The sequence below is a fragment of the Lithobates pipiens genome, unplaced genomic scaffold, assembly GCF_037356315.1.
Source record: "Lithobates pipiens isolate NorthernLeopardFrog02 unplaced genomic scaffold, aLitPip1_a1.2 Scaffold_22, whole genome shotgun sequence".
Lineage (NCBI taxonomy): Eukaryota > Metazoa > Chordata > Amphibia > Anura > Ranidae > Lithobates > Lithobates pipiens.
In genome coordinates, this window is record NW_027507784.1 from 201,977,557 (window position 1) to 202,003,332 (window position 25,776).

General features: G+C 45.2%; 1 protein-coding gene across 9 annotated transcripts in view; it reads left to right on the forward strand.

Moving 5' to 3' along the window:
• Window positions 1-25,776, forward strand: part of RBFOX1 (RNA binding fox-1 homolog 1) — a 1,314,070-nt gene that overhangs the window by 829,504 nt on the left and 458,790 nt on the right. The window lies entirely within an intron of this gene.

Below are 25,776 nucleotides of genomic sequence, written 5' to 3' on the forward strand. Positions count from 1 at the left end.
ATGAAGTCTCTAAGGCACTTTTTCACAATGTAAAACAGGATAACTTAAAATATGCTGCTTGCATACTAATATATATATATATATATATATATATATATATATATATATATATATATATATATTTATGGCTGAAGCCCTATGACCCATACGTATCCGAACAATACAAACTTATCATGAGATACCCTATATGAAATGGACCTGAAAGTGTGCCCTGGTCTAATGGACGGTATACCAAAATAAGGGGGCATACCCAGTAATTAGAAATGAATGTGTTTGAAGAGAAATGTTTTGATAAATGCCCTAAAAAAGGGGATGGGAGGGTGGGTATTGCGCACAGGAAACCGACAAAGACCACAGGTGAGTGGGCTGGTTAAATACCCCCCGGGCTCCTCCCATAAATTCAGGCCACCATACTGGCCTTCTTACTTATGGCTGAAGCCCTATGACCGATACGTATCCGAACAATACAAACTTATCATGAGATACCCTATATGAAATGGACCTGAAAGTGTGCCCTGGTCTAATGGACGGTATACCAAAATAAGGGGGCAAAACACTTAGGTAGGGATAAGAGAGTTTTATTGTTTCCAGCTTAATCTTTATTGAGCCAGTTGAGTGAATGCCCGAGACATCTCTACCTGTGGGTTAGGGATGTACCGAGTGAAGCAGGCCGATTTCCACCTGCCCAATCTTTTGATGACGTGGTCCGAGACCCCATGTCGGGATGCGGATGAAGCTGCTCCGATGCGGAAGGAGTGGCCGGAATACTCACCGGGATTGAGGAGCAAGTTGCGGAGGAGAATCCTAATATGTTTAATGAACTGGCAGTTCGTTAATGGTTTGACCGGGAAGGGCAAAAGAGGGCTAGAGTTCGGGAGCTCGGGTAGCCGAGAGAGTAACTGTGTAAGCACAGCGACCGGGCACCAGGCGTTGTTGGTTTTGTAGAGGTGGATATCTACGCCTGTGCCTGTCTGCTGGGTCTTGATTACCGAGAGGTGGAGGATGAAGTGGTCCTGGTGACGGAGCAGATGACGTCTGCGAAGGACTGGACTGTGTGGGCTGTTATGAGTGAACTTGCTGGGCCGTAGGAAGCCATAGTAGGCCAGGTAAATGGCTGCCTGTATGACCAGACTGGGGAGAACACCGAAGGGGTAGCTGGTAAGCATGGTGGACATGTCCCTGAAGATGGAACTGGTGATGGGGAGCCGTTTGACTTTTATTGGCGGCTGTTGCTTCTGGATGCCGCGCAGGATGGCTCGGATCGCGTGGGACGAGAAGATGGACGGTTTGGTAGGATCCTGAAGTGAGAGGAAGTGCTGTATGCCAGCTAAGTATAAACAGATGGTGTTGAAGGACAAGGCCAGTTGATTATGGCAGTATGAGGTGAAGGCTAGTATGTGCCTAGCATCTGTGGGGGTGCCTACTGTGGAGGCAACCAGAAATGTATTGAACGCCTTCCAGGCTACCCGGTAGGCTTTCAGAGTATTGTCCGATAGTGAACGGTTGATGAGCTGAGTGGCTATATGTAGATGCGGCTCTAGTCCAGGGTCAACTGAGACCAATGCGGGATAGGAGCTGACGCCGTATCTGCACTGGGAACCTGCTGAAAGAAGGACAGGAAATTAAAGCGGGACAGTGCGTCAGCTGCAAGGTTGTACTTTCCTGGGATAAACGTGCAGTAAACATTAAACTGATGCTGCAGAGACAGCTGCACCAGCCTGCGTAGGAAGGACATCACGGAGAGAGATTTAGACCTGCCTTTGTTGACAATTTTGGCTGTGGCCTGGTTATCAGTGGTAAAACCTACAGTTTGTCCTGTCCAGGTATGACCCCAGAGCTGGGCGGCTGCTACCATGGGGTAGAGCTCGAAAAGGGATGAAGACTGACTAAACCCAGGGATCCTGAGTATTTGAGAAGGCCAGGGTCCGGCGAACCAATGGTGGCCAAAAATTGCCGCAAACCCTGTGGAGGCTGCGGCATCTGTCACTACCTGTGGCGAGAGAGGTGAGATACACGGGATGAACAGAGAGATACCGTTCCAGGTGGACAGGAACTCGTCCCACATCGACAGGTCTGCTAAGGCTGCGGTATCTAGGCAGAGGACTTGATCCGGGTCTTGTGCCTGAGAAAGGTAGACCAACAGGCGTGAGACAAAGGAGCGACCTTGTGGAATTATGCGCATGGCATAGTTGAGCATGCCCAATAGCGACTGTAGCTGCCTCCTTGTACATCCCCTGGTGCGGGTGAACTTGTGGAGAACTGCCCTGATGCGGGTCAGTTTGTCGAGGGGCAGGCTGGCCTGCATGGAGCTGGTGTCTAGATTGACTCAGAGGAAGGTGATTGATTGTGCGGGCCCGTCCACCTTATGTTCAGCGATGGGAACATTGAGGTTCCCAAAGACGGTCCTTAATTTGTCAAGGTCCCTTGGAGGTGTGCCCGGCTGTTCAATCAATAGGAAGTCATCCAGGTAGTGGATAACTTGCTGACAACAAACCTTGTGCAGGAGAATCCACTCAAGAGACTGAGCGAACGTGTCGAACAGCCAAGGGCTGCTTTTGGAGCCAAACGTTAACTTAGTGGCGAAATAATATTGATCTCTCCATTTAATTCCGTGCCAGCACCAGAGGGACGAGTGGATAGGCAACAGTTTAAAGGCGTCGGATATGTCGGCTTTGGCCAGCCACGCACCTGTGCCTACTTTAAGGATGGCCTGAATCGCCATGTCCACAGAGGCGTATTTTAATGAGAACTCTTCGGAAGGAATCAATGAGTTTAAGCTAGGAATGTAGGACGAACGAGGTGCAGACAGGTCGTACACCAAACGATTTTTATTAGAAAATTTGCCCTTGACAAGCCCAATAGGGCTAACTCTCCACGTATTGAAGGGGGGCTGTGTGAAGGGACCTATGACAAAGCCTCGTTCCACCTCGTTTTGCAGCAGTTGGTCAATGGCCTGCTCGTCAGAGGCTGCTGAGCGGAGGTTTCTGCACTCGTAGGTTTGGTGGGGTAGGGAGATGAGGCCGGTGTGAAAGCCTGTCGTGAAGCCACCGATGAGGAAGGTGGCTAGTGAAGGAGTGGGGTGCATAGTGAGGTAGAAGCCCAAGCATAGGACGTCTATGCGGCTCAGTCATGAGCCCTTGTGCGCTTTGACCTCGCACAAATTTCTGGGGTGCGCTCTGTGATCATATGACACAGATGTGCAGTAGGCGGCACTGGCTAAAATTGCATGAGCCATAGTTATAATTATTGCAGATGGCCGCTCCCCCTATGGTTCAGACCGTACGTCCAAACTTGTCTACTTGATTCTTTGGCCTGATGGGCCTAGGGCTGCACCAGAGGTGGAGGGGAACTCTACCGGGCGGCTAAAATTGCATGAGCCATAGTTATAATTATTGCAGATGGCCGCTCCCCCTACGGTTCAGACCGTACGTCCAAACTTGTCTACTTGATTCTTTGGCCTGATGGGCCTAGGGCTGCACCAGAGGTGGAGGGGAACTCTACCGGGCGACTAACCGGTATGTTGGCGCACCAGGAAGCGGTATGGGTAGAGGACTGGCAGATGGCACACAGGGGTGAACGAAGGCCGGCAAAATGCCGGCAGAACAGTTCGGTGTCCATAAGGCTCCAGTCTGTGGGTGACTGGAACTGTGCCAGTTTAGAGGCTGCCTTGGCTGAGAACGAACGATGATAGTCGTAAAAGGAGAAGCCCCCGTATTTGTATCCTAGGTCCACCACCGTGTGGAGGTACAAATCCAGCTCTTCCCTCCTGGCAGGGGATGCTGAGCAAATGACGTCTCTCAGCATCCCAAAGGCTAGGGCAAACTCTGGGATGGAAAGTTTACGATTCAGCCTGGGGTCCTTAGCTTTGAGGACTACGGAGACATCTCCCCAGGTGTAAGCCTTGTTCTCTGCAAGGTCATGTACCGAAATAAGCAGGGAGGCAAGGTTGACATCCTTGCCGTCCAAGATGTCCTTCCTTATGCCGGCCGGCACCAGATGTGCTGGACAGACCACGGGACATGTTCCTTCGTTACCTGTCGGCAGTGGTGACGGGACTGGAACCGGAACAGGGGTGGTTGTGGCTGGGTGAGTTTCTAGGAGCGTCACTCTGGCCTGGACGTCCGTGACTGTATTGGTTAGGGACGACACCATAGCATGCAGTTGGCCTATAGCCGCTGAGATGGACTGGAGAGTAGCCTGAGGCGGGGTACTAGGCCCAGCCGTAGCTGGCGGGGTAGAGAGGAGCCTGAAAAGCTCTGCCTTCCTAGCCATAGCGGGGAAGGGAATGCCCCTGCGTCTCAGCTCCGCTGTCAGCCTGGGGATAGTCCAACCCCTGAAGGACTGTATGCTGTCGCTCACTGAAGGCGGGCGAGGAGACAAGGGGGCGGTAAGGTCTTCGCTGCCGAGTTGGGACATGGCTCCAGGTGAATCGTGCCCTAGGAGTGATGTCCTATCTCTTTGGGGATGAAGGATGGACGACCGGAACCTATAGAGGGTGACATAAGTCAAGACTGTTTCTCTATTTTTACCAAGCGAATCCACCTGTTGCTGAGTACTAAGGCGGGAGCGAACGTGTATACATATATATATATCGTCGCGTGCCTTTACATACATATATATGTATACCAGCATGGTTGCTGTTGCCTCTTCCATGCCTTCCCCTCTCTTTTTTTTTTTTTTTTTACCCGGAAAGATAACGTCCAAGCTGGTGCAGGGTGGACCTACTGAACTTGACTGACCTGGAGAGAGGAACAACAGATGACAATTGGTGAGGAGCCTAACAAGTAAACTGAAGAGTGACGTAAACGGCTGGCTAATACGACCGAAGTGGACCGGTGAGTAGACATTTTTCGCCACAACTCCTTTATTATCACCGCCATTTATTTATCATCATTTTTTCCTCTCCTTTTCCTTTTTTTTTTTTTTTGCTGTCCCAATCCGACGTATCATTTGCGTAAAGGACAAAGTGTGGGATGACCCGTGTCCAATGCGGGAGCATGAATAAGTGCTGTAATTGTGACCGTACAATAAGGCAACCTGTTGGAAAAAGTGAAATGTGGCCGTTCCCTCTGGGGCACGCCGAACCGAATCGATGCATCACGGATGCTACTGGATTCAAGTCGGAGCGCTGTAAGTGACAGTGAAATGAAGCATGATTGCCATGACAGAGGCACGAAATGGTCGCGTCGCAAGTGCGACTGACAACAAAGCGGACTCTGGAGCACGTACTGAAATGTGGGAAATAACCTGGGGCGAACCGGAACGAATCGGTGCATGTGTATGTGTGACTGGATTCGAACCGGAGCGCGGAGCGTGACAGTGAAATGAACCGAACAACTTCTGTCATGACAGCGGCCTAGATCGGCCGGCCGCGAACTGAGGCTGGAACCGAACCGGTCTCTGGAGCATGCACTGAAATGAGGCTGAAAAAAAATAAATAAATACCTGGGGCCGTCCGGACGAATCGATGCACAGAAATGCCACCGGATTCACACTGAACGCACTACATGACAATGAAATGTTTCCCATGATAGAGATGCGAATCGGAGAGGACGCAGCCTGCGACCGTCAACGAGCGGGCTCTAGAGCATGTACTGAAATGAGGCCAATGCAACTGGGACACGTCGACCGAAACCCGTGCTTGAGAATGCGCCTGGTTTCGATTCGGGACGTAATAGGTGACAGTGAAATCATTCCCATGACAGAGACCCAGCTCGATTGGCAGCGAGTGGGCTCTGGAGCACGTACCGAAATGAGGCAGAGCAACTAGGGGCAAACCGGAACGAATCGGCGCATTTAGCGGATGCGACTGGATTTGAATCGGAGCGCAGTGCGTGACAGAAATGAGTGAAATTATGAAATGACCTACGTGAGCCAGCCGTGGCAGAGGTACGAATCGTTGTGCCGTGTGATACGACTGGCAATGATTAGCTTGTGGAACACGGTGATGAGGCAGACAACATAACAAGTTACAACAACAGTGCAGTATTTTTAGTTCAAGCAATTTCTACTGAAATGAGGCCCGTGAAATGAAGGGCACTGCGAAAATGGTGCGCATTGAGTGATTAACGACCTGGTTTCGTAACTAATCACTCGAAATTTTCAGGTTTTAACGACACTCAAAAATAGAAATGTTTCTAGTAAAGGAAGGTCAATCGAGACCCTTACCTGCGGCAGTCGAGCCAGAGACGTTGTACAAAAACGAACGGGAACGAAAACCACGAGACTTCTAGTAGAGAGAAGTTTTTCCGAATGGCAACGAAACTCGAGCAGTCGGCCTAGTGACGTAGTATTGTGCACAGGAAACCGACAAAGACCACAGGTGAGTGGGCTGGTTAAATACCCCCCGGGCTCCTCCCATAAATTCAGGCCACCATACTGGCTTTCTTACATATATATATATATATATATATAGAGTTTACCAAGGGGGTAGAGAATGCTCACTTAGCTTAGTAAATGATGCTGTAAAGCTAGGCTCACTTTGAACAGCCTGTAATATCAATGGGTATCTAAATAATAAAACAGGATTTTGGCTTGTGTATGATTGAATCGCTTCAGTGAACAGAGCTTCACTTTACTCACTAAGCTGTGGGCTTTTAAGCTAGCCATTAAAGGTCTGAATGAGAGAAAAATAATTGATAACTCCACCCACGTTTTTTTTCCCCAGAGGGTAAGTGCAGGAACTCATCATCCACCGGCCAACTCCTAACCCCCAACCCTGCCTTTCTCAGGGAAGAGATGTAAACTGAACCTAAATAATAGGCGTGATCAAGGTTCAAAATGTTGTATTGCACAAGAAGCAAGGTTAACAAATGTGTAACACACAGAGCACAGGATTCAGGAGTTCATAACACACAGGGCACAAAAAAAAAATCAGCACAAGGGACAGTATTTACATTCAATGAAAAGCACCCATTGTTCTTCTGGCTGCTGTTTTAGTTGGAATTCAAAGTCCTCTATCCACAGGACAAGTCCCTTGGCTTTAGCAACACCTGCATCACCTGAAGATCACAGCTGCTGAAGTTCTATGCACATGGATTAGAGAGCTAAGAGATAGCTTTGCTGTCCCCCAGCAAATTTCCCCATCCTCCCCAAGCAAAGTCCCCCTTCCTCAGGTATCCCCTCCAAATTAATCATCAATTCCTCACCTATGCATACCCTTTTGCTTACCTCTTGGACCTTCATTCAGAGCTTACAGCTTATCTCTGCACCCCCTGTCCACAGCCCAGCTATAAATCCATTATCCACAGCTCACCTATGCATTTCCCATCCAAAGCTCCCCCCTATGCCCCTGTCCACAGCTCACCTCTTTTCCTCCCATCTACAGCTCACCTATGTACCCCTGCCCACAGTTCAATTCTACACTCCTGTCTACAGCTCCCCTTAGCACCCCCATCCACAACTCACCTGTACCTCCTGTACCTCCTGTCAACATTACACCTCTGCACTCCTCTGTACACTGCTTACACACAACTCACCTCTGCATCCCCAGCCACAAATTATCTCTTTAACTCCATCCACAGCATATCCCAAAGGATCTCATGCTGGCAAGGTGGTGGAAATTCCAACCCCTTCCCAGCTCTCACCTCTGTACCCCCCCCCCCCTTTCCACAGCTCTCACTTTGTACAACCTTCCCCACCTTCCTCTGAGGTGAGGATGAAATTTATCCAAAAACAAAAGAGATTTAATTTTTCATCACAAATTATTGATGATGTAAAAAATGGTATAGGGAACCAAATGTTGATTATTTTATTTGAATTATTTTTGTTGACTTGTATTATTGAATGTATTGTGTTGCAATGCTGTAGGGGGTTCAGTGTGCATAAAGAGGCACCTGGACCCGCTAATAAATAGATACAAGGGAGTAGGATATCTGGATGCAATGATATTTGTTTTACATATGATGTGGTTGATTGCTACTGATAACTGGGGATTGATACACATCATATTTTATGTGTCCATTGCCTAACAAATAGTTCCCATGTGTGATTGGGTATATACTCTTGAAGATACTGTATTTTTCTTATAGATGAAAACTAATGAGTTAATGAAGTGCATGCTGGTTTCAGTACCCATACATCTAAAGTATTAAAACTGAGCTTCATCTGCAAGAGGTCTAGTGCCTATGCATGCACAGTGGATTCCTTATAGATTTTGAAGCTCAGCAATTGGAAAGCAAGGATTACTATGCAGTATAAAGACAGTGAGGACTTCCTGATACACTTCTTAAAAATGTCAGTAGACTAAATATGTTGGAGCATAACGGAAAGTGATGTCATCACACTTAGTACACCCAGAAGTGACATCACCTGGGAGCAAGAAGGAAGGGACTGTTTTTAATTGTATGCATGAAGCAGGCATTTTGGTGTTTCTGATTTAAATAAGTGATTTTAATATGTGACGCACTCTTAGTGCAAGCCATAGCACTTTTAAATGTGAGTGTTTAAATAAGGTTAAAAGGTTTTAAACTATGGCAGGTTTTCATTGTCTTCACTATGGTATACCTGTGAATATATTTTAATATTGATGAGTGTAAGATGATTCCCCTGGTTGAATGTGGATACTGGAAACTCTTGTAAAAACAAGCGCTATATGACTTACCTGTAGTAAGTGGTCATATATAGTCATGAGTTCTCTGGTGTGGTGGTGGTGGAACACAACAGCACTATTGAAGAGTTTATTGATTGCAGAGCATTGCTGCACTTTATGGCACAGCAGAAAATACTTTAAATGTACAGACATTTGTTTTTTTTGCATGGACACTTCATTACATGTGATATTGATATATATTTTTGATTCATTTTGTTCCTATTTTTCCATTAGTAAAGTAACACAGATTAGTGCTTTAAATTAAAGTTTACATATGTTTAAAATATCTGGGCGGGGGGGGGGGGGGGGGTGATGGGTAATGGGATACATCTGCTATACATGATTTTTTTTATGCACCAATAATAGACTTTGAGCAGCAATAGATCTAAAAGCTACAGGGAAATTTACTCTAAAACTAATTCTAAAAAAATTTAAATTCCTCACCTTTATGCAACTTGTCCAGTGGCACAAGATTGTAGATGTATAATATTTTATCTTTTTTCATAGTACTACACTGCAATGTCTTCATTCAAAGTTTAATCAAGTTTCAAGACAGAATACACACAACCCACAACCCCACATTCCCCAAATCATATCTCATTCCCATATCCCCAAGTATTCCCCAAATATTCAAAATATAGACTTCAGGTATGTGTTTTATTAAATATGGCTAGCATCAGGAGTACATTAGCATTTGAATAGGTAGCAATTAAAAACCATAAGGCAGGTTTTGTCTTTGATTATAAATTAAAGTGTATATTCTGTTGTTTAGTTGCTGGATAATAAGAAAGCAGCTCAATTAGGTTGCAATGTAAGAGGGAATGACAAACCACTGTATATCATTAAATAAAATTAACAGTGTAAGGCCAGGTTCATACCATTGTGGTTCTGCAAGACGCGTTTTGCACATGGCATTTTAACCCCCCTGGCTGTATTCCCGAGCGTGGCTCGGGGGGAGATTTTTGTACCATTAGTGGTAACCCTGAGCCACACTCGGGATTGCATCGCTGGATCCAGAAAGACATTACTTACCTTGTCTCCGGGATCCTGCAATGTATTCCCGCTGTGTACGGCGGCTGGATCTCCTGGATCTTCCGGCCGATGCACTGTGTGCCCTGGCTTCCATTCCCTGCGAGCGTAGCGACGCATGGAGGTGGAACCAGCACCAAATTCAAAAATTATAAAGCACAAACACACTGATACACTGTTATCCTATTAGATTACATTACTAAAATAAAATAAAATTGACCTTAGCTTGCCCCCATTGCTTTATCCAGTGCCCTTGCCTGCAGTTTTACTGTACTTTGTGTCTGGAAACTGCAGAGTGACCATGGCATCAAAAAAGCGTGCCTCTACCTCAAAAGTGGCATATGACCTGTTTGAAAACAGCGACAGTGATACAGAGTTGCTTGCAGAAGTGAGTGATAGCGATTCGTGGGGAAGTTCGTCATCAGGCACGGAAAGCGATTTTAGCGATGATGCTGTGACTTTGCCCAGTGATGTGCGGACTTGGTGCTCGATTGACTGCGGTACGGAGCACACAGCGCCCCCAAGATTCCCATTTACTGGAACACCTGGTATCAAAGTGGATGTGGAAGATAACAACTAATTGGCATACCTCCAACTCTTTTTGACCGATGAGGTTATAGAAAAAATTGTTATGGAGACAAATCGGTACCATGAACAACAAGCTGCTATGCATCAGAGGTTTGCAAGGAGCAGAAAGTGGGAACCAGTAACCAAGGAGGACATCTGGAAGTTTCTGGGCCTCATAATTCTTCAGGGAGTGGTTGGGAAACCCCTTCAGAAGTGGTACTGGACAACCAACAAATTACTAGCCACTCCTTTTTTTGGCACCGTCATGTTGGCGTACAAATTTTCCCTTATTATGAAATATTTGCACTTTGAGAATAATGAAGAATTCGACAAGACTTCTCATCCAGCACCAAAACTCAAAAAGATTTGGGGGCTATATCAAATGATTTAGCAAAATTTCCAGAAGACCTATGTACCCGATAGAGACATCAGTATCGATGAAAGTCTGATGGCCTACAAAGGAAGACTCAGCTGGATACAGTTTATTGCGTCCAAGAGGGCACATTTTGGCATAAAATCAGTCATGCTCTGTTAATCCAGCACTGGTTACATATGAAATTCCATACTTTACACCGGGAAAGGAACCAAGTTCAATGAAAGATTCGGTAACTATGGAATGGCAACCGCTTCCGTTCTTACTCTGATTGAACCACTGCTGAATCAGGGCTACTGTGTAACCACAGATAATTACATATAATTTACAGTTCTCCAGAACTCTACGAGTTCCTTTTACAGCATAAGACAGATGCATACGGGACCGTTAGAGCTAACCGGCGTGACTTGCCACCAACCTTTGGCAATAAAAAGCTCAAGGCAGGAGAAATGGCAGAAAGGCAAATGAGATGGCACGACAAAAAACATGTGTGCTTAATGAGTACCATTCACAACACCTCTACTGTCATGGTACAAACAAAAGGTGGAAAAGACATAATGAAACCCCAAGTCGTGATGGACTACAACCATACTATGGGAGGTGTTGACCGAGCTTACCAGGCCATGACTTTTTACCCAGCCATGAGGAAGCAACAGAAAAAATATTACAAAAAACCCACAAGGATGTGTGTCGTTTGCTGCTCTAAGCATGATGACACTGGAAGGAAAATTAGAAAAGAAACCAGGTTCTACTGTCCTGACTGTGATGTTGGACTTTGTGCTGTACCATGTTTTAAAATTTTCCATACCCGAGACGTTTACTGAAGCAATATGACTACCAATATTGCACCCTTATTTGGAAAAAAAAAATGTCCAGTGTTTTTGATTATATTATTTACTAAAATGTATTGAATAAAAAGTATTATTATTATATTATTATTTGTTATTATTTACAGTTATTTATTATATTATAATTTATGATTTTGTGTTTCAAACTTTATCCTACCCGGAATGTCTACTAGACTTTGGTTTGAACAGATTTCAGTGAGTTATTCCTAAGAAATATAGGCCTACAATATAAAACGCCAAATTACCATGCAAAATAATGGTACCACTTTCAGGACCTAAAATCCGAAATAATAATACCGCCAGGGAGGTTAATGGGCCGCTGTGCCTCCTGAAAAGGTCACTGTAGCAGTGCGGTGTGGTTCCCAGTGTTGGAGTGATTTCCAGTGCATGCGGTGTGTTATCAGGATTAATGGCACTCACGCGCATCTCCTGCGTTTCACTGTGCGGGTGGTTGCAGTTGTGGAAACAGGTGTGGAATGGCAGCGGGAACCACCTACACAGATGTGAACCTAGTCTAATACTTCAGAGAAAATAGCCACAAGCATTGTGTAGTCACTGAACAGATGCAGGAGCTAGTAATGGTGGCAGTGTCAGACCATGAGAACTGATAGAAGATGGCAATGTTGGCAGCAACAGGATAGAAAAGGTGGCAGGAGCTAGTAATATTGGCAAGCCAGGGAACGAGGCAAGAGCTAGTAATGAAGGCAGGCCAGCAGAGGTGGCAGTAGCTGGTAATAATGGCAGGCAACCAGAGGTATCAGTAGCTGCCAATATTGGCTGGTTAGCTGTGGTGGAAGGATCTGGCATTGTGTGCAGACCAGGAGAGGCAGCAGGAATGGGTAATGATGACAGATCAGCAGAGGTGGTAGGAGCTGGAATTATTGGCAGTGGCAGGCAGGAGAGGTGGAAGTAGCTTTGAAGGGTGTCAGGGCAGCAGAGATGGCAGCAGCTGGTAATGGTGGCAGGCCACCCTTGTTGGAAAGAACTGGTGCTTGTGAATAGAATGACAAAGACAATTTAGTCTTTACCATCAATTCAGCGGTTTTGTATTCATTGCTGATCCATTTATATTAAAATGAGCCGACTGACAGAGTCAGGGGACAGCTGGATACATCTTTATGTAACAAAATTACCTGCTGTTCTAAAGGTCCTCTCACACAGCACACTGGTTGCAGGACAAGACAGAAGTGCCAGTGGTTTATGCGCAAGTTCCGGTAAGTGGTGCATTCTTGGCACGCAAAAACCCATAGTGTCCTCACTTCAAATCATTCACATTGTGGTAGCTAAGATGCTGCCAATGACTTCTACCTGCAGCCTGACTTATTACCTTCTCCTCACCACCAGCATCTCAACCCTGCTCCTTCTCCTTGTACTCCTGCTCTGCCTTCTGCTGCCTCACAGGGATGAAGGAAGTAAGCAAAGGATCCTGTTGGCTCTGAAACAGCAGGAATTTCTCCTATTCCCCCTGCAGCTGTGCTTCCATGAACCAGTCCAAAACATCAGGTCATGTGTGCTTCAGAAGTAACACCAGATGGATTTTGTCACTAATCCCCTTTTCACCATTCTGGGTCGCCTCATCTAACAGTGATAAGATGCTGCACACATCCTGAGTCAGTGGCTACGGATGTGGTGAGAAGAATCTTAGCTCTCAAAAGCTTGTCTCCTTACATACTAGTACAAGTACTCATTCAGTGTACTCATTGACTGCCTGTTGCAACCACTGCAAGCATAGCCAACATTGAATTTTTATACCATGAGTGTATCAAATATCAGACGGTTGGCAGGCAGATTGTTATGCTGCTCCATTTTTTTTTAAATGTATGTTTATTGAAAAAAGAATTTTTACACAACAGAAAAAATATACTCCTGGTATAGATAGTCAAAATTGTCATTACAAATATAACAGCAAGATCCGCCACAGGCGGGGTATACAGTGTTAAGACACATATAAATCACAGTTGGGGGGGGGGGGGGAGGATACACCACATTTTCGAACACAAGAGTTACATAGTTAAAGTAAAAACTATAAGTTGTAAAAGGAGTATGCGATATGAATCCCGAGACCGAACCCTGGTAAAACACTCCTGGGAGTTCGTAACATCATATCAGGGTGCCGTCTCCGGGTTGAACGTGGAGTTATCCCACCTATCCCATATCTTAGAGAATTTGGATAAGGAATCCTGTACCAGTGCAGTCATGTGTTCCATCCTGCGTATTTGCGCAATGGCGGAGATTAGCTGTGAATGGATAGTGGGGGTAGGAGACAGCCAGAGGGTAGGAATTACTCTCCTGGCAGCCAAGAGAATAAAAACTGTCAACTTCTTGGCGTGTTTAGATAGAGCCGTAATAGGCAGGCCTAGTAGATAGTGCCTAGGGTCTAAAGGGATATCTATCCCTAGCACTGAGTGGAGTAGGGATTGGACCGATGACCAGAAAGGTACAATTAATTGACAGCTCCAGAAGATATTATAATGGGTGCCTACATTCCGTAGACACCTCCAGCATAGTCTAGATAAGGAGGGATCATATTTGTGTAACAGTTCCGGGGTTTTGTACCAAATCATCAGTACCTTATAGGCCGTCTCTCTCTGCTCCACGCACCTAGAGACTTTAGAAGTGGACGTCCAGATCTCCTGCCATTGAGAGAGGGTTAAAGAAGTTGGTAGGATCTTGGCCCATCTCCTCATATAGAGGTGGGAATCTATTGTAGGGGAGATCGAATTGTGGAGTATGTTATATATAGAGGATATAAGGGCCTTTCTGACAAGGGCCCTGGGTACATAAAGTCTCAAAGGCACTAGGATTGGCTAGACCTTAGGCAAGAGATCTGGAATGAAAATAGAGTTTGAATTGGAGATATGAAAAAAAGAGCTGATTCGGAATGTCATATTTATTCTGAAGCTCTGGAAAGGGTAGAAGTCTACGGGATATCGGATGCACCAAGTGGCGGAGTTGAAAGATGTCCGATCTAAACCATGGGAACATATTCTTCGCAGAGAGGCTGTCTGGCAAATCTGGGTTGAAGATGACATTCAACAGAGGTGGGCATGGAGAAGAGAGAGAGAACTTCCTATGACATTTTTTCCATATGGACAAGGTGAAGAGCATTGGCCCAAGGATTATGCGTCTAAGCTGGGCTATGGAGGAGGATAGGTCCGACCACAACATAGAACAGCGATGGGCAGGACTGGTGACACTCATTGACGTTCCATTTTAGAGGAGGGGTTATCCGAGAACAGAGTTTGTCTGTCTCTTCTAGAGGACATGGTCATATTGAAGTCCCCTCCAATAATCATAAAGCGCTGAGCATATGTGCCCAGATTCCCAAGGACCTCAGTGAGGAATTGAATCTGACCCGAGTTGGGAGCATAAACATTGATCACAGTAAGAGAATGGGATAGGTAGTCGCAGTCCAGGAGAATGTATCTACCCTGTGGGTCAATAAATGAGGACTTTAACCGTAACGGGCAAGTTTTTTTAATCAGGATCGCAACCCCTGCTTTACCAGAGGGGTCGGAGGCCATGAAGGAAACTGGAAAATGCTTGGCAGCAAATTTAAGAGAGCCCCCTGGGCGGAAATGGGTCTCCTGGACTAGGACCACGTCTGCGGCTGAGGACTTGAACTCTTTCAGAGCTAACCAGCGCTTATGAATAGAGTTCAAGCCCTTAACGTTGTAAGTAAGAACCCTAAAAGCCATTGTTTATAAAACAGCTTTAGCTCAAGGTAATCATAATAAACAAACATTAGCCAAAGATAACCGTACAAACCAAGGAAGCACTGGGCTCCATGGTGTATCCTGGGGATGGAAAGCAAGTAATAGCATATAACAACAACAATGCAGTTAAAGAGTGGGAAAAAAATGACCAAAACGAGCAAAAAATGAAAAAAAGGCCAAAAAAAGGCCTAAAAAATAGAAAAACAAACCAAAAATTGTAGAAAAAGCCTGGGGGGTAAAAACCACCCTGGAGTCCACAGCCATAGCTGTGGAACAGAGGGAGGCACATCGGGGGTTCCAGCTTGTCTGGAGTGACCCCCTCCACCTTCCAGCAATAACAACAGGTAGCAAGAATGTTATACTGTAGTCCCAACAACCAATAATAGGGATAGAAGAAAAATTACCACCCATGGGTATGGGTGTGAACACCCCCTGTCAGGGGGAAACATAGTGACATAAGGGCAGAGGCCGGAGTTAACCAGACACACATATGGAAGTTCTCTTTAAGGAGGGAGTCTGGGAAACACATTACGCTGGGGGGTAGAGAAGGACTTCTGCGACTTTTGACGTGCAGGGGTCCAAATCCGGGCCTGGGTGTCATCAGGAGTGGGGTAGGATCTTCGTCAGGTAATGGTGGTAGACCCAGGTTGCGGATGAATGCTTCACTTTCCTGGAGGTCCCTCATGGAGTATTGAATCCCATCTTTAGTAGCCGAGAGGCGAAAGGGGAAACCCCAGCAATACGGGAACTGGTGGTTCTGCAGGTGTGTAGTCACAGGGCGGAAGTTGCTATGTTTAGCCAGGGTGATTGGGGATAAGTCACTGAAAATTTGAATCTTGGCTCCCTTAAATTCCAAACGAGATTTATTGCGGGTGGCCATGGTCAAAGCTTCTTTGCTGTCATAGTAGTGGAAGCGTACTATGATATCTCTAGGGTTAGCTCCAGCAGGGGGTTTTGGGGCTAAGGATCTGCATGCTCTATCCAGTCTCCAATCTATATCCGGGATTCGAGGAGCGACAACATTGAAGAGGCTGAGTAGATACGGTTTGATCTCTCCCTCGCTGACGGCTTCAGGAACTCCTCTGATGCATAGATTTTGGCGGCGTTCCCTATTCTCCAGGTCTTCTTGTTGGGACTGAAGCTGAGAGACAGATTGCTTTAAACCAGCGTTGTCTTCTTCTAAAACGTGCACATATTGTATCAAGTCATCAAATTTAGTTTCCAGGAGGTCAGTCCGTTCACCAATTTGAGCAAGCTCCCCCCGCAACTCATGAGCAAGTTTACCCATTTCTTTAGAAACATTGCTTGTCAGGTCTTGCAGGAGAACTCGCAATTTGTCATCGAGCACTTCTACTGTCACGGCGGCAGACATTATGTCCGAGTGGTTGCCCGTCAGGGTTTGTGGACTGACCTGTACTGACAATTGGGAGGCCACCTGTGCGTACGTGGAAGAGCCTGGAGAAGGGGATGGGGATGCTGACCTGCTCAGAAAGCGGTCTAGAGTTTGTGAGGACCGTAGTTCCGGAGACAGAGACTGAGGAAGGTGTTTTGGCCCGTATTTCACCATGAGGCGTTGGGACTAGGTATATATTAGTTATATGCGATGTTTCCCATGTGGAGGTAGCAACTGTGCGTTATGGGGGAGCATAGGAAGGTAGCAAAGGTCAACGTAGAGTGATTACATCTCTGTCAGCTGAGGAGACCCGGGATGTGACTCCGAGATAATTTGTTGCAGAATAGAGATCACAAGCCAGCGGGGGGGTGGTAATTAGACAGCAGCGGCATGGAATGAGTGACCCCAGCATATGCAGCCACACCAGCTAGCAGAGAGGTTCAACGTAAAAACCAGGATGAGGGAAGGGCAGATGAAGGCCTCAGGGAGCAAAGGAAGGGATTGGGTGGTCCAAGATGGCCACTGACTAGGCCAAGGTCACAGTCTCAGGGAATGGAGGCACTTAAGGGGTGGGTAAACAGCCTCCCTGGGGTAGTCAGGCTCTGCTGTGTCAGGGGTTAATGCTTTTACCCAAGGGGAAGGTAAGCTTGGGGCTGGAGGGAGTCAATCAGAAGATCCTCGGCAGGCCCTGGGTGTAGCAAGATGGCCACCGGAGCTCACCTCAGAGTCTGGTATGCTGGCGTCTCCTCAGGCATCTGAAATTCGGCCACAGGCTCTCGGACACAGGCGGGGGTATCCTGTAGGCCCTGCGGTAGTGGATGCCGGTAGGATGGCATGAGATCCGCCGTCTGGAGGTCTTGAGGAGCGGAGTAGGCCGCAAGATGGCGGCGCCTGGCCTGATGCTTTGCTCGCGGCCTCGAGCCGGATCGCGGTACCGAGATCGGCCAAAAACAGCCCCAGCCCAGAGCCAACGTGTCCCGCAGTGTGGATGGGTGGTCCAGCGGACTTAACAGTGTGTCTCGGGGGAGGATGGACGTGGATGGCGAGAGGCACCAGTGGAGCTCCTCTCTAACACGTCCGTCCTCTTCAGCTTCCGGCCACGCCCCCCATGCTGCTCCATTTAAGGCATGTCAACCGGGTATGACCACTTCAAGTGACTGCACACTCATCTGGCCTGCCCCAAGACATCAGTGAAGCCAGTGTAGCTAACTAGAAACCCCTGCACCACCAGATTTAGTACATATGCCAAGTAGAGCTGGGCGAAAGGTTCAGCCCAAGCATGAGTTTGGGCCGAACATTGACTGCTTGTCCCATTCTGGGAAACACAAATGTGCAGGGTGTTCGGCAGGTTTACATCCTGCAAAGCACCCTGCAATGCCCTGCATGCTGCACAGTGCCTTTTGTGCTCTGATTGGGCAAAGTTTTGCTCAATTAGGGTGCAGTAAATGCTGGTTGTTAAGGAGAGGGGCCGGTAAGCCAGCCACGGCATCATTAACAATGACGATCATTAACAACTGATCAGCTGTCAATGGGCTTCCCTGCTGACAGCTGATTAAAAAAAACATTTACCGAAAAAAATAGTAAAAAAAACTGAGTGGGGTCCACCCAAAATCCATACCAGACCCTTATCTGAACACAGTCTGGCGGGTCATAAAAAGGGGGGCAGTGTCCACCTCTTGAGCTCTTGAACCATGCTCTGCCCCCACACTAAAGCACCTTGTCCCCATGTTGATGGGGACAATGGTCTCTTCCCCACAACCCTACGCTGTGGTTGTGGGGGTCTGCAGGCAGGAGGCTTATTGGAATCTGGAAGCCCCCAGATCCTGGCCCTCCATTTACTAAAAACAGAGACAGAGACAGTTTGTTCTATATATGTTCTATATATGCTACCCAGGCACTATATTTAAAGGAATTTTTCATTGTTATTGTTGCACTTTAAGCATCATTAAAGTCACTACTCCTGTAAAAACGATCTTTTAAAAAAAAAATTTGCATTGATAAAAATCCTCCAGGGCAGTACCCAGACCGCCATACACTTTTTATGGGAAATGACTTGCATATAAGCTTTCAAAATGGGAACTTTTGATTTTTCAAGTTTGGCTCCCATAGACTTCAATAGGGTTCGTCATTCGGGTCAGAACTTTTTCTCTGGTTTGCAGTTCTGGTGCAAACCCAATGGAGGGGGGGTGGTCCATCTCTAATGCCAAGCAAGGGATGTGTAAGAACTTTCCTTACCAAAGGGATGCTAGTAGATTGGTGCCATTGTCATACAGGGCCTTGCCTGACACAAGCTGGTGAGGAGTCAACCACTTCTCTGCTTCTAAAGGGGTCTGCAAGAATCTGTATCCAAGTGTGGCAATTATCCCTCACACATACCAACTGCAGAATAACATGTCAGTATTTTGCCTGGACCATTGGATAGGCTTTGGGGCACTTGGAGTGGTAAAAGTGGTGATTTCCACCAGCAGTGTACCCATCCTACATTCTTATCATCGATCAAAATACAGCGCAATTGTGATCTGGACAATGATTATTATGCACAATTTTTTTTTATCTAAAGAAGAGCAAGATCATTTAGAAATATGGTGGTGTAAAATGTAATAAAGCCCCCCAAAAAGGTCACTTTTTCAGATAGCAAGGGATTTAATATATGTAAAAGGTGTATAACCTGTCGAACAGTAAAAACAAAGCTAAAAAGAGAACAAGGTAAAAGGTCTAAAATAAAGCCATTTGTTTATTTTGGGCCATAGCATACATGTTACCTATGTACTGGAATATCCCTGTAGGTTCCAGTGCATATGTAGGAAAAGAGGGTTTGGGACTTTAACCACTTCCCGACCGGTGCACGCCGATGTACGTCGGCAGAATGGCACGGGCAGGCATATTGGCGTACAGGTACATCCAGTTTTTAATGCCGCCCTGCCATTGAGAGCTCGCCGCTGCCGGCGCGCTCACGTGCTAGTCGGGGACCCCCGTGAGTCCGGTCGCGGGTCCCGCAGATTCGATCACCGCGGGCATACCCATGATCGCCTCACGGGGCGGCTGAACGAGGAGATGCCATTGTAAACAGCATCTCCTCATTCTGCCTAGCAACAAGTGACGCTGATCTCTGCTCCACGTGATTGGAGCAGAGATCAGTGTTCACTAAAACAAAGCCCAGCCCCCCACAGTTAGTAACACACCCCTAGGAACACTTAACCCCTACACTGCCACCCACTGGTTAACCCCTTCACTGCCAGTGTCATTTACACAGGAATCAGTGCATTTGTATAGCAGTGATTGCTGTATAAATGACAATGGTCCCAAAAATGTGTCAAAAATGTCCGATGTGTCTACCAAAATGTCGTAGTCACAATAAAATCGCTGATCGCCGCCATAGTAAAAAAAAATATATTAATAAAAATACCATAAAACTATCCCCTATTTTGTAAACGCTATAACTTTTGCGCAAACCAATCAATAATTGTTTATTGTGATTTTTTTTACCAAAAATATGTAGAAGAATACGTATCGGCCTAAACATATTTTTGGGGGATATTTATTATAACAAAAAGTAAAAAATAATGCTTTTTTTTCAAAATTGTCTCTCTATTTTTGTTTATAGCGCAAAAAATAAAAAACGCAGGGGTGATAAAATACCACCAAAAGAAAGCTCTATTTGTGGGAAAAAAGGACGTCAATTTTGTTTGGGAGCCATGTCGCACGACCGCGCAATTGTCGGTTAAAACAACAATAAAAAACATAGCATCTCAAAACACTTCAAAGCGTATCATAATAGAGATGTCAGAAAACTATTATTCTACAGCATAGCTAAAGGCCATGGGCATTGGTGAGGATAAGATGAAATCATTGTGCCACAAGGTTTAGTACATACGCCAAGCAAGGCAAGTGTGAAAACTTTCCTTGCCAAAGGGATGCCAGCAGGTTAGTGCCATTGTTATACAGGGCCCTGCTTCGCACAAACTGGTGATGAGTCAACAATCTCCCTGCTTCTAAAGGGGTATCATTTTAAAGATCTGCCAGATCCTCTGGCCCAGTGTTGCTTTTATCTCTTAGGCTTAACAACTGCAAAACAACATGTCAGGATTTTGCTTGGACCATTGAATAGGCTTTTGGACACTTGGGGTGGGGAAACTAGTGATTCCCACCAGCACCGTGCCCAATACTGCATCCTTTAGCACCACCAACAAATATACCCAGTGTGACATGAAGGAGATTTACTGCTCCTTCACACACATAGGTTGGACTTGATGGACTTGTGTCTTTTTTCAACCTCACCTACTATGTAACTATGTAACTATGCTCCCACCCATGTTTATTTGAACCACATGTCTGTGATCATAAGAACCATGCTTCTCAAAGTGTGGTACCAATAGACAAATACATTATCTTCTACATGTTGGTGGAGGGAAGGGATGGGCAAAAATGGTTGCTGCATACCTGCCACTTTAGTGGCAGACCTTAAGCTCACAGAAGGGGACTGACTCCTTTTAGCGGAATGGGAGCAATTCTGAGCAGTTATAAAGCCTGACGTTTTGCCATGTTAGCATTGAGACTCTAGGGCAGAGGGTTGAGTAAGTGACAATTTTTTCAGCTACAGAACACCTGCCTAGTCAACCATGCTTCTGGAGACGGTGGCATGAGGTTTAGGGATCTATAGGGAGGTTCAAGCCTATGTGGCACACACTGATCCTCTTCCCTACTTAAAGTGTCTTAAAGTAAGCCCTTGTGAGACTTTCCTTCCTATTACCACTAAGGTTGCTGTGTATCCAGATGGAGGATCTTGTGAAGGGGTGGGAAGTGAGGAATGGCAAGGATGAGGTGCAGAATGGTTGGCCTTTTGCAGATGATAGTTATCATTGAGGTGCTGTTCCCATCAAGCTGGGGACGATCCATGTGTTTCCTCATGCATGTAGTACTCAAATAATTGGCAGCTGATACACTGAAGGCAAAGGCTGCAGACCACTATGCCGAGTGAGAAGCACATATGTGAAAAAGGCCTAGACTGCAGTATCATGTGGACTGGCCCGGGAGATAGCAGTGGCCTCAACCTGTCAGGCAGTTCTATAGGGCTGAATAAGACAGCTGCTCTCTCCAATCTTTTGTAAGATAAACATGCCCCTGGACAAAATCCTCCCTCACTGCTGTTCTGCTACTCACCCTCTTGGCAGTAAACTGCAGTTGCAGGAACACCACTCCCTGCCTGGTCTCCTCTGCCTCTATGTTCCTGTTTTTGTGCATCTTCCTGCATCAAGTGAGTAATAGGGTGCTGAAATAATTCTGCTGACTCCTCCACACAATTTTAGGAGCTGTGGTGGGATTAGTAAAGCAGGAGGAATATGAAGAAGAGGGTGTATTTGCAGCAGTAACAGACTGATCCTCACAGCATCTAGGAGGAAAAGGAGGAAGAAGGCTTAATGAGCCACCCGACCTCCTCCTCCATGTGCTCTGGCTGTATATTATGCTGATTAGCAAAAAGTAGAGGCATGGGTACATTGTCTCTCAAAGGTGTGGCATGACCATAATTAGGGGCAAAATAGGGGCAAAAGGATGTGGTGCAAACAAAGGGTAGCTGTCTGTGTCAGTCACAATTTCATGTTGCTGATATAAAAAATTCTCCAGCAAAATTAAATTAAAACATAAAAGAAACTTTCCCTGCAATATCCAGAGCTTAGTAAATAAGGTGAAGGTTCACTTTGCAGCCCTGATACCCAATCATATCCAAGGAAAAAAAACAGCCTTTTGCTTTCTCTTGATTGGGTGATGGAAGTCAGCAGAGCTTCCTCTCATTTACTAAGCTCTGCAACAACTGCAATTGCAGAGTGTATTTTCACTTGCAAAGTGCACAGTCTTTTTGGCTTTAGCAAATGAACCGTATTGTGTTAACCAAAACCCTAGGAGACATCAGAATGTTCATGGCTGAGGAATCTTTGGCATCTCTGATGAACACGTTGTCTCAAAATCAAACACTGCTACCAGAATGTGATGACAGCACTCTCAGACTCACCATACACAAATATTTTTTGGCTCCTGGGACAACAGAAATTCTGGTTTAGAGCGTTTAAAACATACGGTAATGATTTTTAGATATAAATTAATGACTAGACAAGAAAGGAACAGTACAAGCAAAATATTCTGGAAACAATACAAAATTATACAATAGCAACTCTAAAATAAATAAAAATAAAAATGAAGAGTACATAAATAGATTTTGTGTGTCATTCCAACAGGGTCAAATTCAATGTACCATGTGCCTGGTTCTGACAGAGCTCTTGGTCTTCAGACATGATTCAGCATTTGCATTTGTGTGTAGGTACAATGGAAAATTGAAAGCCCCTGCTGCCAATTCCAGCAGCTGACTGTGGACCTTATAGAGTGTTTGTAACTGTATCTATGCTATCACATGACCATACAGTACAGTCTGATGACCAATATATTATTGCAAAACAAGAAATCCTAATCTGAGAAATCAAATATCATTATTATTTGATGCCAGTTTTCATTAGGAGATAAAATGTGTCTAATCCAGTTGCTGTACATCATATTATAGGCGTATTTCATCTAAAATGATGATAATTCTCTTTTACAGGGTGTCACTGCTCATTATTAACACATTTTTTTCAGGTCAGAATTTATAAAATATGACTGGTTTGGAAAGCTGAGTTGTATGAAAGGGGCACTTTCTGTTTAGATAAAGCCAAACTCTAAATGTGGAATGCTTCTAACTGGCTTCATACACCCCAATTACATAAGTTTAGGAAAGCACCATACCAGGGTATGCTTTAACAGCTCTTTAATGATAGGTTCCAAGCAGTAGTAGAGTGTTGTACTGTGTTAGCCATCTATTAATTCATTAATGCATGGAGCTTAAGTTATACCCTTTATTGGTTAACCTAGGGTAATAAAGATGAAAGCCTTCATGATTTTGATCACTTCTTTAGGATTTATAAAATGTATAAAGCCTGATGAAGGAATCTTAGTGATCCTCAAAATTTGTACCTTTACTAACTTAAATGAGCTAATAAAGGGTATCACTTAAGGTTTGTATCTTTACTAACTTAAATTAGCTAAAAAGAGTATCACTTAAAGTTTGTATCTTTATTAACTTAAATTAGATAATAAAGGGTATCACTTAAACTTCAACATTTCTGCACGATAGACCCATTAAAAGGTCTCTGGTCATCAATGTACTGCTTGCAAGACTTTGCTAAGTACTGCTCATGAATGCCATTAGCAACTTACAATTTTTTTTTTATCCAAGCTGTGCATACCTGCTAGATCAAATTTTGATAAACCCCTGCCCTGCTTGAACTGTCTCAATAAAATTTATGATACTGGGGAGCCCATGCCAACGTGCACCATGACAGCTGGGTCTTCCCCAGCCCCTCCCAGTAATCTGTCCACCAGATCCATGATGTGCCAAACCTGAGCACCCAGTAGACAACATACAGTATGGCTCTTCAGGTCTTTGTTAAAGATTGCCCTTTCTGTCCTTCTAAGATTTGAGTCCCCTACCACCAGAATCTGTCTTTCCTTTCCCTCCACTTCCCCCCCACTCTCCCTGGAGGAGTTATTCCCCCAGTAGCTAGGAGAATCCCTCAGCTCCTCCAGTACTGGACCCTGACTGGTTTCACCAATGTCACTCAATGGAGCGTACTTATTGGGATGTTCCAGCCCTGGATCAGCCTCCCTGGCACTTCCCCCTCTACCCTTCCTGACTGTCATCCATCTACTCTTTCCTAGTGCCTGCACCTCTATGTCTCCACCTGCCTTTGTACTGGCTCTCTTTTAGTATGGAGGGACTTCTAAATGCTGACAGTTGCTTCCCCAGATTAAGAACCTGGACTTTCAGGGAAAAAAAAACATGCTTACATTTTGCACAGCAGTATTTGCCCTCGATCAGATGATCTAGGAACGCACACATGCCGCAAGATGTACACCGAGTGGCATCTCCACACCCACCAGGCATCGTACCTACTAATTTAATGAGGATTGGGGATTATACTCTGTTCAAATTACCTAACAACTAGCTTCCTGACACTAATACTCAACAAGACAATACACAGGTACTCAATGGTGTTATTATGAAATCTTTCTGGCATGGTGACTGTTTAAAACTGAGCTGCAGAAAAGACTTAAAATTATTGGTATGTATGTAATATAATCAAATTACCTAAAAAGTCAATGTCTCTGCTATTTTACAGTGCACCCTAAAAAATAAATGACACTGGGGAGGGAGAGGCTAAGCAGGCATTGTCTGCATAACAATTTATTTAAAGGCAAGCAATTAAGAACATAATGTACTTGCAGATGCTTAAAGTGGAATTCCAGACTCTAACTAACTAAGCCCAAAACTGCTCCCACTTCCCTTCTAACACCTATACTAACTAGACATGTGCATTCGTTTTCGTCCGAATGCATTTTCGTCCGAATTTCAGCTATTTTCGTTTTCGTTTTGACAAACGATAACGAAAGCACAAAATCCGAAAAACTAAAGATTCGACATAAATAAATGCTTTTTTTTCGTTTTCATTGTTACAACAGTTCGATATAGAATAGGAGATTCGACGTGACTCTGACAATAACAATCTGTCTATAGAACCTATGGTCGAATGTGCCTAACCTTACCTCTATTAGTCCAAGCTTATATAGAGAAAATATTCGACAGAGAAAAAAGATTTGACAGAGAGAAAAGATTCTGCAAGTTACTGTCCTAAAAAGTGTTTGGGGACCTGGGTCCTGCCCCAGGGGACATGTATCAATGCAAAAAAAAGTTTTAAAAACGGACGTTTTTTCGGGAGCAGTGATTTTAATAATGATTAAAGTGAAACAATAAAAGTGTAATATTCCTTTAAATTTCGTAGGGGGGGGGGGGGTTGTCTATAGTATGCCTGTGAAGGGGCCCATGTTTCTGGTGCTTAGAACTGTCCCTGCATAAAGTGTCATTTATGCAGGAAAAAAAGTCCTTTAAAATCACTCGCAGCTATTATGAATTGTCGGCTCCCGTAATACAGAGAACACTCATTGAAAGTCATTGATAAAAAAATAAATAAATAAATAAATAAAAAAGCGTGGGGATCCCCCAAATTCAATTACCAGGCCCTTCAGGTCTGGTATGGATATTAAGGGGAACCCTGCCTCAAATTTAAGAAAAAATTTGACGTGGGGTTCCCCCTAAATATCCATAACCAGACCCTTTATCCGAGCACGCAACCTGGCAGGCCGCAGGAAAAGAGGGGGGGGCGAGAGAGCGCCCCCCC